At 48.3% G+C, this 14,048-nt stretch overlaps 1 protein-coding gene across 7 annotated transcripts in view; it reads right to left on the reverse strand.

The window, feature by feature from the left end:
- Positions 1-14,048, reverse strand: part of LOC116957737 (sodium/potassium-transporting ATPase subunit beta-1-interacting protein 3-like) — a 175,723-nt gene that overhangs the window by 43,330 nt on the left and 118,345 nt on the right. The window contains exon 1 of one of the 7 annotated variants that reach the window (XM_076053268.1): positions 7,664-7,823. The exons of 5 other annotated variants lie outside the window; for them this stretch is intronic. The gene's annotated coding sequence lies outside the window, so the exon portion shown is untranslated. Of the gene's footprint in view, positions 1-4,661; positions 5,760-7,663; positions 7,824-14,048 lie in introns of those variants that run through there. One more of the 7 variants, XM_076053265.1, reaches the window with a different exon arrangement.

A 14,048-nucleotide genomic window follows, 5' to 3' on the forward strand; every position in this document is an offset into this window, starting at 1 on the left:
TGCATTTTAAACATTTTAGCAATGAATGGATAAGAATGCCGTCATCTAAAATTTCATTTATTATGTTATATTGGCAGTCTACAATCGGTACATGCAATTTTCCATTTCAAAAGTTTTGTTGCAGAAAGACTATTTCGAAGATGTAATTCAGAAAAAAATGCGAGTTATGTAGAAATTTCACTTTAATAAAAAAAAACATTCGACCAAATTATGACTAAAAACTTTCGTGACTACAGGAATTCATATTCTTTGGATCTTTTGGTAAAGTCACATAGATAGAAAAAAATAAAAGTACATTCAATAAAAAAAAATTACGAAGTTTCGATCACAACACAAGCGATCGGCATCAGGAGGAGAAAGGAAGGAATGCCACTGAAGGCGAGCTTGTTTTAAAGATTAAAAAAGATTTGGGCGCAGCACAAGCGTCCTGAAAATCAGAACTAAGTGGGCGGGCCATAAGTGCCCTGGGGTCAGAGAGCACCTGTATATATGAATGGCTTCATGAAGCTTCATATACACAGACAAAATGTAAACCTTTAAAACAGCTCGCCTTCAGTGACCTTCCCTCCTTTTTCCTCCTGATGACGATCGCCTGTGTTGTGATAAAAACGTCGCGGTTTTTTAAATTGTATTTACTTTTATTTTTTTTCTATGTACGTGACTTTAGCGAAAGATCCGAAGAACATTCGGCCATTTGTATTTTTTTCCTAATTTTTCCTCTAGTGTTTTTCTTCATATTGGCTTTCAAACAACTGAAAAAGTAATCAACCATTTTACAGATAAGGTCGTTTTCTTAATTGAAACAGCCGGTGGGGGATATGTTTATTGAGAAATAAGGCATTTAAATATTGCCTCTAATATGGTTATTTTTCCAATTTCATTGTGTTCAGCTTTAAAGTCTCTCTCTCGACACTTCCAATGTGTGCTGCACACAGATGTATCCCACCTGCAGTTACGTGAACAATTTTATAGCAAATAAAAATAACGGTCGCATCATGGGTCTTTGTATTTTTCCCATTTCCACTCGATAATGAGCTTTAATATTTTTTTTTACCACAAGCCTCTTATAGTGTGAAATGTGTTTTGTTTATCCTAGCCCCTCCAAAATGTAAATTATTTACATAGCCTAAAGTTGCTATCCTCGAAAGAGTTGTTGAAACAGATGGTTCAATTAATGAAAATAGAAAAATGCTATATTTTTTTAAATGAAATGTTCCACTTCATACAAACTGCGACACAGTAGGACGTGCAGTGAAATGTACAGCGTGTGGAATTACGGCGCACACAGAGATCTCTCTGGCTCAAACGAGCGCCAGGGCGACGGTGCTTCGTCCGCCGTTTACAGCCCTGGGCCACTGGCTGAAATTCCACATTCCTATGGCAGGAGCGAGCCTGTGAACAGGACTTCCCCACGAAGTGGTGCTCGTTTTATGGACCCCGGAGGGATAGATGATGGGCTGAGTCAACCCCCAAGCAGGATTTGGACTGCGAGCCCCTCGCTCCATTTCCGCGCCACCTGACTAGGTCACGGTCGACCGTGAGGACACAAACAACACATCCGAGTGTCCCGCCACCAGATGTGAAAGGGTTCAACAGAACAACTCTCTCGCGTTTGCCAATTGAACTCTCAATTTGTCCCTGTCGACAATCACGGTGTACGAGTTACGGCACAAAAAAAACCAAAGGCGAGAAATACGAAACATCTCGGCCTGCTATCAAGATAACAACACCGCTGCTGCCTCTGAAAACAATAATGCCGCTCTGTCACAGCGATGGGAAAGCACAACAAATTACACTGGCGGTGTTTTTGAAGCATTCAATTTCAAAACAGGCTACTCTTTCCATTTCAACGACTTCATCTCAATCGCTGGGAGGGATTATCTAAGCCACCAGCAAAAAAAGTCCAGCCACCCGCCATGTCTGCTGCAACTCTCTCCCTTTACGGCCTTCTCAAGTCCCTCGCCTTCAAACCCCCACGCGATCCTGAACGCCACCGCAAGACTCCTCACGCACACCCAGAAATGAAACCACATCACCGCAGTTATCAAATCCTTCCAACGGTTACCTTCCCCAGTCCTGAATCAACTTAAAGACCTCTCACAGCATCTTCAAGATCCCCCATGGACTTGGCCCTGCAAACATCACTATACACCCTTCATGGCAGCCAAGGCCTTTAAAAAAAACACACACACACACACACACCAGTTGACCGTCGATCAGTGAGAGATTGCTCCCTCTCTGCTGCTGCCCGCACTGTCTGGAAATCTCTCCCCACAGCCATCTATGCTGCTGAAACCCCTGCTCTTGTTCAAGTTCAGACTCAACCAAGGGCATAATTCTTCTCCACTGCCGCATACTATCTCACAAATATAAAGTGATCTCATTTGCACCTCATTGTAGAAATCTAGATGTTTTCTATCCCCACGATGCGCAATGCCGCCCTGGGGTTTCCTCCAGTGGGCACGTTTGACCGCAGGCGTGGCAGCTGATCATGTCCATTCGTGTAGGGGACACAGGCGAGTTCTCAAGTTCATTTTGTTTTGACCAGGTGAGGACTCAAGAGACCGGGATGAATCTCATTTGTCAGAATGATCTGAGACATTAGTCTGCCAATAGTGGGCAATTACTATTTATGAAATATATAAACACCCAGGTCTGTCATTCTGTCAGTGTGATTAACGCGGCACGGATTGGTTGAAGTGCGTCACGTGACCGCGAGTAAGCAGCCAACCAGAGGTGCGCCCCTAACAAACATGTACGCATCCCAGGTGATGTTGTGGGCAGCTGATCTGCCACCCACGCTCGCGGGCCGACAGGGGTGGGGGCTGAGAGGGAACCCCCCCCCTCCATAAGACCCCTTCAGATAAGAGCCTTCACCCCCCCCCCCCCCGTGACCGGAGATTGAACGTCCCAGATCCTCCAAGAGTGGGGATTGAGGGGGACCACCCCCACCACTTCCTAAGACCCCCTTAAGATAACGCCTTCCAAATAATCCTAACAGTTGTTTCAGTGATTAATAAGTCATAGCTCTTAGAAGTGAATGTAAATATCACAACTAAAGTTGTAATACATTTTCATTCATTCACATTACAGTAACATCGCGGGATCGTCAACAAAAGCTATGTCGAGTGAAAGTTTTTAAGTGAAAGCCGCGTAAAGCCGCTCTCATTCGACTTATTGAAAGTCCTCGGGTACAGCAAAGCCGTTCTTTTTACAGTACTCTACAATAATACTTTTCAATAATACCTTTGACGGTGAAACACACGTGCACTACACACACACACATCTATTACGTACGGATATATACACACGGTTGTAATTACATTAGTACTGTAGGTTTTGTTGGTGCTTAAATCCACTGCTGGATGAAGGCCCACCGTACGGCTGTGCGAGTGGATCGTAAGGATTTAATTGACCAGTCTGTTGGGGGCCGCCACAGGCTGTGGTTATTGGGGGGCGCCATAGGCCATAGGCGCCCCCCAACAACCTAAAATATGCATTGTCTTTGAAACCGATTGGTCCACACAAGACAATGCGTATATTATCAGAGGAATTTTTTGATTGCATTTTGACCACGACTATTGTGGTTAATGCAGATATGATTCCTTGTAAAAGGTTTCAGTTTGGTGTTTTAACAACTTAACTGTTTTGTTGCCAGATAAAAAGGGGAGGGGGGGGAAACAACTCTTCTCAGAGAGAGGATGATCAAGTAGCTCTACGGCAAGGCAGAGCACTCCCGAGTGATCGACAGCTCAGGCTTGGAGTTGGGTGAGAATCCAGCAGCGTCGTCGTGTCGGATTTATCCAGCGGCGAAAATCTGCCATGGAAATTTCCCAGCGTGGTCTCTCCAAATCGACCAACCAGTCGTGGATACCCCCCCGCCCGCTACCCCCCACCCACCCCAAAAAAACATCAAAGAGCTGTCCCTAATTCAAACGCATTTAGAGCATTAAACAGCAAGTACGGAATTTACACATCTGAGTGTTAACTCCGGTTGATTAGAGCCGCATCTTTAATTGATGCACGTTTAAAAGTTGTATTTGTGCATGGGAGTTGAAAAAACAAACACGAATGGAAATAACCCTGTAGCAGTAAGTTACGTAATATACCTCGACGATCCTTTTTTAATTCGCAAAATTATTCTTAAGCGAGTGAAACTGTTTGTCCTAATTTTTTCACTAAATCACCAAATACTTGCCCGATCTTATCAGATCTCAGAAGCTAAGCAGAGATTTGAGCCTGGGCAGTGAGTGGATGTTGTACTGTACGTATTCTTTCCTTGTCCTTGCCATGCTCCCACCGTCTATACCCACCCCCACTCCCTCCCGCAATCATTGACCCGCAATGACCAGCGTGGTGAAGTATAGCCAAATAACCCTCACGACCCACACGGCATGGGGAGACTTATGTACGTGTGTGTGTGTGTTGACCTTCTTTCGTACCGTACGTAGCCAACCGTGCTGACCGGAGGTGCGGGGAAGGACAACAAACAGCAGTGGATTGACAAACGGCCCATTTTTAGCGCGCACGAGTTCGTGACCAATAGCATGAGAATCACAAGAGATCATTTTGTTTTGGGGGGGGGGGGGGGTCGGATGGCTTGAGCACGGCGAGCAACTGGGCGGACTAATCGTATAGCACACAGACACCACCCCACGTACCCGGAATCACCCATTCATCTGCGTCAGTAACCACACATCCACCGGCTCCCAGCGCACGTCCCCAAAACTCCTGAGCCGTAGCACCGGCCGCCCGGCAAGGCTCGGCGTGTCGGAGACAGGAGGGCTCGCTAATAATAGCGCTCATCAATTTTTTTTTTCCCCCAAGGGAGGGCCTTTAAGAAGCTTGCGGGGAGATGGCGGGAACAAATTAAGCTCTGATAGGAGAGGAATTGTTGAAGCCAACGGTGGGGGGGGGGACGTGGAGGCAGGATTTAATGAGTTGATCGAGCGCCCGGAAAGGAATGCACCACCTGCAATTGTTTCCCGATGCTGTGTGGCCATCGCTGCTCACTGTAATAATGTTAATGCAAAGAAGTCATTGAGTTGATTAAATAGGCTATATTTTTTCTCACTACAGTCCTTTAGAATGTTTTTATTGGTTGACTACATTTATCCCTCCGACTTTGTTAACTTTAAGGGGATTGCATTTTTACGACCGTAGACTCTTTATTACTGACTTTGGAATTGATTGAATTTTGAGTAACAACCTTCAGGTGCATCACCAAAGCCATATAAAGAATATTGGTATTGAGAATGGCTTGTATTTTGGAGGTGCATTAAAATTAAAACCACAGCGAGTTCTTAAATGTGCTGACTTTGAATGGTCAGTACCATTTAAATTGCTCCACTCATTTCCTCTTTCATTATATATGTCATAAAAATACATCATCTGTTCATATATCAACGATTGTTAGTAACCGTAAAAGTGAAAAGTGAAAGGCTCTAATTCAGTGAGGTTTTATTCATTAAACACTTTTGCCGAATTCTGGCATTACACACTGAGTGGCAAAGAGCCCTAAACTTTAATTACCAAATATAAAAGCAAAGTATCAATGAGTCATGAAGGCTGTAAATAAAACATTTCTGGATATCAGCAATGTCGAGATCCTTAATTTAAAACATTCGCGTGTTGACGCTTTTTTGGCATCATCGTCTCCACCATAGACGGCCCTGCCATCACCCTGGCCACATTGACTCACTCCACGTCGGCGATGTGTGGGAAGCAGTGAAATTGGTGAATAATTGTACGAAATGGACCACGCATGAATTGTAAAACACAGGGGGTGGGGGGGGGGGGGGAGACGGGAGACACCAATTGTACAAATCCGGCTGTCATTCTGTGAAAGAGAAGTCGATTTTGGCATCTGGAGTGCGTTGTTTAACCGGACAAGCAAAGGAAGCCCTTCTCTTGCGCTCCTCACACTGAGCGAGCTGCTACTTTGTTGACGAGGATCGTAAAGAGCGGCAATCGGCGGCCAAGGATATAGCCCGCGAGACGCGCAACACGAGTGACCCCGCGCCCCGTACGTACGGTATATTGAACTGCCTTCGCACCGTACGTAGCCAACCGTGCTAATTAAGAGGTGTGGGGCGGGAGAGAGGGGAAAAGGGTGGAAAGACAACAACAACAACAACCCAAACACAAAAAAAGCAGTTCCAAGCCTGGGATGGGGGGGGGGTAGGGGAGACAGGGCTGCGTCGCGTTAGCACGATGTCCCGCGCGGCGCGTCGCTCATCGGGCAGGGTCGATTCCCCCCCCCCCCGCTTCCACCGCACAGCGAGGCCCTCTTTGCCCTCGCCACCCGGGGTTGTTGGCACGCCCCGAGTTGGCGGCCGCGTGCAAGCGACCCAAACCGTCGCCGGAGTGGGGGTGGCGAGGGGAGGGGGGGCCGCCTCCCTCCACCACGGCTCCCTGAGACTCTCCACGTTGGAATTTGCCTTTCGTACATTTTGCGCTTCATTTAGCCGAGAGACATGCCTGGGCTGCCAGGGGGTCACGTGGGGATCAATTAGCAAACAATCTGTATTATTATCGTGTCGTGTCTGTAGAGAGAGAGAGATTGCTCATCGAATGTGGATTATTTCTTCTTCACGGATATGAATCAAGTGAATGGCACATAAGTAATTGCTATTTAAAAAAAAAAAAACAGATTTAGGGTTGTTCGCTTAAATTATGTTGTTATTATTATTATTTTGTTGATGTTTGCGCCTTTATGCTTGTGGGAAAATGACGGTTTACAAATTGAGTTGAGACTAAGAATGCTCTCTCTTTCCGCTCGCGTAAGACTGCTGCTGATGATTGCGTGACGACGCGCGGCATTTGCGACGCGGATAACAACGTTCAGCTCTCTTACGATCCTCAAACACTTCACGTTGTTTCGTCGGGAAAGGAAGCTGGGGGGGGGGGGGGGGGAGAGACCGAGCGCACTGAAGCCATTCGCCTGCACCGGCCGGGAAGGTGACGACTTCTGAGCAACGCCGTGTGAGCGATGTCTCAGACGCGCACGCAATTCAAATGGGAGTTTAGGAATAAATGCATGAAAATCATCGCCGGAAACGAGAGAGCTGTTTGTGCCGTGCGCATTGGATGGCGGTGAACCCGAGAGATCCAACCACTGACCTGGGATAAGGAACTGCCGAAGCCTCGTTTCGTCATTTTCATTGTCGCGGACGTTTTCGTGTTTCCAATTTCGAGCCAAATTAAATTAGGATGCAACTCGCCGTCCGAGTTGATTGCCTTTTTTAACCAAACTCTCCTCCGTCTAATGCAAAATGACACGCCGTTATTTTGAGGGCCGTCTGTTGGAAAATGCAAGCGATGACCTCCCCCCCCCACGCCCTCCACCGCTAGTCCAGCGAACGATCCATCCGCTCCGAGCACGGGGGTCAGCCGCCTCCTTACACATACGGTAATTTAATTGCGGTGCATTACCAACCATAATTTCATAGCCATTGCGTTGACTGATAAGCGAGGCAAAAATGACAGTGGTTAGAAGGAAAAATAATAATAGCGGGCCGCTCGTGGCCGAGACGTTCTCGCGGATGTTTTTTTTTTAAACAGCCCCAGGGGCAAGGCAGGCATGCAAGCAGCCGCTTGTGATCATCATCACCACCACCACCACCACATCTGCCTCGAGGCGGCTCCCCTCCCCCCACCTCACCTCGGCCCATTAGAGGAGCGCACGCGGCGGCGCAAAGTGCCCTGGGATCGGCATTCCTCAGAACGTCTCCCTCGCACGAACAAAGCGACGCTCTCGCTCATTGCTCGTCGCTCGTGTCGCTGTCACGTGTCACGCTCGGCGATGAATGGTGCGTGAGCCCTCGATCCTCCTCCCCACGTGTTTCTCTCTCTCTCTCTCTCTGTGTCTTAGTCTCTCCCGACCGACCCTTCCTTCATTGCGTCGCTCGGTAAATAACGCAGCACAGACCTCGCTGCAGGTGCGTCCGTTAAACAACAATCGGGCTGCACGCGGTGATGTTCAATCGCTTTGATTTTGCGCTACGGCAAAGACGATCCCGCCAGGTGGCTCGGTGCTAGAGTGAGCGGATCGCAATGGGGAAAGCTCCGAGTTGAAATCATGACCGGGGGTTGACTCAGCTCATCATCCCGCCGGGTGGATAAAAGAAGTTACATTTTGTTGGGGGGGGAGTCAAGAGTGGTTGTTCTGTGGATGGACTCGCATCCGGCACGGGAAAGTGAAAGTTACACCCGTGGATTAGGACTGTAGACATGATACGAGCGCCGACTCAATGCTAATTTGAGCAGCAATCACTTTTACATTTTTGTATGTTAGGGAAGATGGGGCGGATACTCTGCGTGGCGAAACAAAGGAGTGTATCAACAAACAAACCTTCCCGTATAATAATAATAATAATACCACTGCTCATTACCCAGGAAAGCCTCACTCGCTCTCACGCTTTTTTCCGGGGGATCCTACATTGGGATGTTTGGCCAATTCCACACCCAAGTGACATTGTCGGAGTACACTGCGGTGCCCGAAGAACAGCCATGCACACGGGGGTGTTAACACGCAAAGCTCTGCACGGATAGAGTCATGAATCCACTCGCTGTACGGCAAATTTGCTAGCCGCCTCGCAGCCCAAGCCTACAACGCCTTGCTCATCTCAGGCAGCCTCCCACCCGGGCACTAAGTCAGCCTGCGTAGCTGCGGAGACATCTGATGAGATCGGGAGCCGTCGTGGCGATCTGCTCTGTGTGACGAGCTCTGCTGTACGCGTGGTGGTTGGCAACATCGGCAGCAGCCGCCTCGGGAGGCATTTCCATTTCCAGAAGCGCCCATGTGGGATGGGGGGGTGCAGAGGGAGGGGGGCAGAGAAGGGCTAAGAGGCCAGAGCGGGGCAATGGGCTATGGTAAAAGGCAAGCACAACCTTGCATATAATGAATACGATATAAAGCACGGCTTATATAAATACTGAATACAGCATATAGCGTACACGTCCTTCTATTATGGCAGCTGCATGAATATGAATGCGAGAAGACCAGCAAGCTAAAGGCGAAGCTGAACAATATAAAGCCCCGTCAAGGATCACCGTGAAGAAACAAAATGGCAATTGGACGCAACTACTTGAAAGGTAGAGAGGCTGACAGATGAAACAAATGTTCCCTTCGCAGTGATAAAGAACGCGCCGTTGTTTGGCTCCTCTTATCACGCGCACATATTGGTGTAGCTACATAAACATGCCAAATTAATTGCTGCACACCGTGTGTCAACGCAGCTCTGCTATTCCGTTGCCGCGCATAATGGCAGCAATATATTCAGGAGCTGAATGACAAGCCGAGGTCACGATTTAGGCCCCCGATCAAATGCGCTCACCGCATCGCGCGCTTTCAGATGCGCTTCTGCGGCCGTCTGGAACGCTCTGCCTTCCGATATTCGGAAGCCACTGGGAGCTATGAACTTTTAATTCTCGATTAAAAACTCGTTTCTGTAGAACTGCTTTTTTTCTGTTTAGTTCGGTGTCCTTCCCCCGCACCTCCGATTAGCGAGGTTGGCTACGTACGGTGCGAAAGAAGTTCAACGTGCAGTACATTCGTGAGAGGGGCCTCAGGAGAGAGCTAGAGCAGTTTTGTGGCAAAACTGTACTGACGCAATGGTCATTTCACTGCACAGTGATTTCCCCATGTTTATTTTTTGTGTATCACTGCGCGGTGTCTCTCTCCCTGTGGTGAGAGGAGGAATTCTCTGGTGGCGGTTATCAGACAGTCACCCAGAAGGAACATCTTGTGTCGGTCACGGCACTTGGGACAATGGAATTTGTATTATTATTATTATTTGAAAATGTGAATAGGAACATCGGAACAATGAGCAAATTAAATTGGCTGCCTCGCTTGACGAGGTGTGGTGCGGGCAGAAATCTTCCGTTGTATTTCATCGCTTTTGCAGCCTTTCACGTGCAGAGCCAAGCGGCCAACCGTGGCACCGAGCCCATATAGGAAATTAAAACTCTACTCGAAAAAAAAAACACCAACAACAACAAATGCGCCTAATGCATAATGCAGAGTTGATCTGAAATCGACTTCTCCTAAGTCACAGCGCTTTGTCAAACCACTGCCGAACGAAAGCCTCTTAAGGCGCGCTGTGTTGTTGTTCAAAGGGGGTTGTTTGACCATACTTCACCATGCTGGTCAGTGTGAGTTAGTGAAGGTGGTGTTGGGTTAGGAGGGGGGGGGGAGGCAGGACCTGTTCAGATGTCGCTCGCCATCAATGTTGTTAGCCATGAACGATAATGAACTCGTGGCCGGGTTCATAGCGCGGTGTACTAACCACTGCGCAACCGCTACCTCCAGCCAAGACACTCGCACAAAGACAACGATCCGCCACATACAGTGCCATTAGCGAGCACTTATGAATGCAGGCACGACACTTTGAGGTCACGCGAAGTACAGAAGACTTGCTGGCAGGAGGTCACAGGATCGACCCAGGTGCCATGGGTTGACTGACTGAGATGACGGGCAGATGGCCCACCTGTGCTCCCCACTGTGTCAGCTACACAGGCACGCACATGAAGATAAGACAAGACACCCCGTACGGCGTTCAACACATTGTTGAGGCAAGTACTGTTAGCAGGCACCGATTCAGGTCGGCACGGCACACTAGGGAGTGGATGGCCAGCATCGCACCAGGCCAACTGAGGTCTCCTCAGTGCTAATGTTCACAAACTGCACGAGGTTTCTCTTTTAATGCTGAGTCAACATAGAGGAGACCCTAGGACCGGTTCAAATATTCGCCACTATTATTGGGCACGAGCGGGAATCGAACTCGAGTGCGTACGCCGACAAGCACGTGCACGCGTCACGCATTCATTTGATGCGTCAGAGCAGCCTCCAGGGTACCGACCTTGCCCCGGTTCACAGTTTGACAGTTCCATAACCCAGTGGTATCCCCAGGCTCAGAGACAGCGCATGGTCAGGCAACGTCCGAACGCTTTGCGTCAGTGCACACGTAGTGTACCACCGGACTCATTACAATAGCAGAATGGCCCCCTTCGCGAATGCTCGCAGCCACGCGAATACGCGGAGACGTGGGCAGGGTACATCGCGGTCGCGTTGGGCGTGGGAAGTGCAGACGCCTGTGGAGTAGCGCGGTTGGCGTAGGCCCTGGTACGAGGAGAGGGATGTCCTGCCACCCTCTATGCCCACACGCGCTTCGGGTGACTGCTCTCACGAAACACGAGACAGAAGGGACGGAGTGCTCATAAAAAAATAAGTAACCAATTATCGACCTAAAACTTTTTGCTTTTATTATTTTCAATTTATTTTAAATGTTTAATACAAATTTTACTTTACTATTTCTTATTGTGTTTTTTGTATTTATATTTTCAATTCAAATTTGTCTTAAATTTAAATTGTATCAATTTGATTTGTTGTTTTATATCTACGTGACTTTACCGAAAGTACCAATAATATGACCAATTATTATTCTTTCGTGAATTTACATAGCAGCTCAATGCAGGCGGGTCTCAAGGCTGCACTCGGCAACCGGCAAAATAAACGAACGGGCGGTGCTGTAGCGCAACGATGCGGCCTCTAGAGACACGCGGTATTGGTCAAAGGGCTTGTTGACCAATGACAACGGGTTATTCTGGGCAACAGCCAACATAAGGGTCAAGCGGCTGGGAATAATTATCATTACAATTAATGAATCAGACCAACCACCAAATAAAAAAAATCTATATTTTTTAAAGGAATATCTGGTTTAGATTCTGTACCCAAAGGTAGGCACACGGTTCAGGTTCCCTCCATCCCACCTGATCCCCCACTCCGCCACGCGTGCTTCTCGGTGTAATGTATGGGCTGCGTTTGGGACGTGAGGCTATCGTCTAGGCGCAAATTTGCAAGGGCATCGCTTGTCTCGCTGGCTGCCACCATTCACGAGAAGCGGTGGCGTTCAGCAGCGACAAAAAAAACCACAGCGCAGCTTGCGAAACGAATCTTCGGGTCCCGAGTGTGGAAGGCGGGATGTCACGTGGAGGAAAAACTACGCCGTTGCTGATTGTGTCAAGGCCACGGGAAGAGGTACCACCATCGCTTCTGCTGTCGGGACACGGCTCGGCGAGAGAGAGAGGGAGAGACGGCTGTGACGCTTCACGGCCGGCCAGATGATGACAGCCTGGATGGCAAGTTCTTCGTTGCAACTCTTGAACAATCAAGCCGCAAAGCTTAAAGACGGCGAGCAAACGGTATTGCCCTTTCGCCCAGCAAAGCCTCGCCGAGTCTCGAGGGTCGTTTGCAGGTGGATCAGACATCGGGGTGTTTGGCCAATTCCATTTTGGAGCATCTGGCTTGAGGGAATGGAAAACACCGAAGACTCCCGTGAAAGGCCATGCATTAAAGAGGCGAGCGTCAGTAAAATACCCACGCAGATTCAAGACTATGTTGCTTGTACTGCCTTTCACCTGGCCCGGATCGCGGCCCTTTATCAAACAACGCCTGCACATTCTCAGCCAGTCTGGCTCATCCCTGCCAGGCTTGCGAAATCCCACAAAAGCGATTGAAGGATGCGCTGCGGATGGTATCGCCGTCGTGCAAGTGCGTCAATTGTTTTCTTTGTGATAATCGGGGTTTTCCCCTTTTATCTGGCAATAAAACAGCTGTGTTAATATGCTAAAACACCAAACTTAAACCTTTGCAAGGAATCATGTCTGCATTAACCACATATACTTGTGGTGAACATGCAAGCAAAAAAACATGCTCTGACAGTATGTGCATTGTCTTTTACTGTCAGAGCATGTTTTTTTCTGTTCGCATGTTCACCCCAATATATGTGGTTAATGCAGACATGATTCCTTGCAAAGGTTTAGGTTTGGTGTTTTAACGTCTTTCTACCTGTTTTATTGCCAGAAAGGGGAAAACCCCATTATCATAATTTAATACTGGCAAAGGAGGTCTCGTTTTTGTTTGTTTTCAGTGCGAACGCGACTCGCAGGTTTTGCATTGAGCGCAGCATACGCATGTTCACGCATTTCCCTTCCGATGCGAATAATCGTCGCGCAAGATGGGTGGTGGGGGAGAGGGGAAGCCTCTCACCATCGCTGTAAAATTGTTCAATGCGTCCTAAATGTCCCCATTTTTCAAAACACCCGTAGCCGCTCCTTCAACAGACAGAGTTCCCCTTAACAGACTGTAGGGGCAAGTGCTGTTAGCGAGCACCTACGAAGACCGGCACGGCATGCGAGGGGGTGGGTGGCCAGCAACACGCCCAACCGTCCTTGTCTCCCCAGTGGCGATGTTTACACACAGTAGCAGATCTTCATTTGAGGCTGAGTCGATCTAGAGGAGGCCCAGGACCGGTTCAGACAATCGTCACCGGTACTCTTTGCTTTTTTTCGGTAAAGTCACGTAGGTAAAATTAAATAAAACAACTAAATTAAATCACGACACTTCGGAGGCAACACAAGCTTAGACACAACTTCAACCGAGAGGATGGTTTCAAATTGAGCAACTTTTGGAAAGATGTCATCAACCAAGTCAAACGTTAACTGGCTGATAATTGTACAGCCGTTTCCGTTTATACCAGGATGGTGCTCTCTCGTGCAGCACGCCATCGCCCTCCCCCCGAACCCCCTGCAGCATAACAAAAGGCGGCTTAACTTAGCCCTCTTCTCCCCACCCACGTCCCTTCCTGGCTCCTCCCCCTTAACCTGTATATAATCTCGGGTATTCCAGAGCTGTTCATTTGTGGATACAGCGAATTTTGCTGTGTCTGTTCCACCTGAAGCCGGAAGCTTGTGTTGCCTCCGAAACGTCGTGATTTAATTTAGTAGTTTTATTTTATTTTACCTACGTGACTTTACCGAAAAAAAACAAAGAGTATGAATCCTTGCAGTCACGACAGCTTCAAATCTAGAATTAATCGGTGTTGGCCGTGAGCAGGAATCGAACTCGAGTCGCTGGGTTTGTAGCGCAGCGTAGCGCTAACCGCTCCACCACCGATCCTTGAACAGACACATATACACACAGAGCATCTGCAGTCAAAGTCTTGGCGGACTGCTGCTATTACAGCTCCGTACACAGTCACCCGCCA

The sequence above is a fragment of the Petromyzon marinus genome, chromosome 3, assembly GCF_048934315.1.
Source record: "Petromyzon marinus isolate PM22_M1 ecotype Great Lakes invasive population chromosome 3, UKy_Petmar_22M1.pri1.0, whole genome shotgun sequence".
NCBI lineage: Eukaryota > Metazoa > Chordata > Hyperoartia > Petromyzontiformes > Petromyzontidae > Petromyzon > Petromyzon marinus.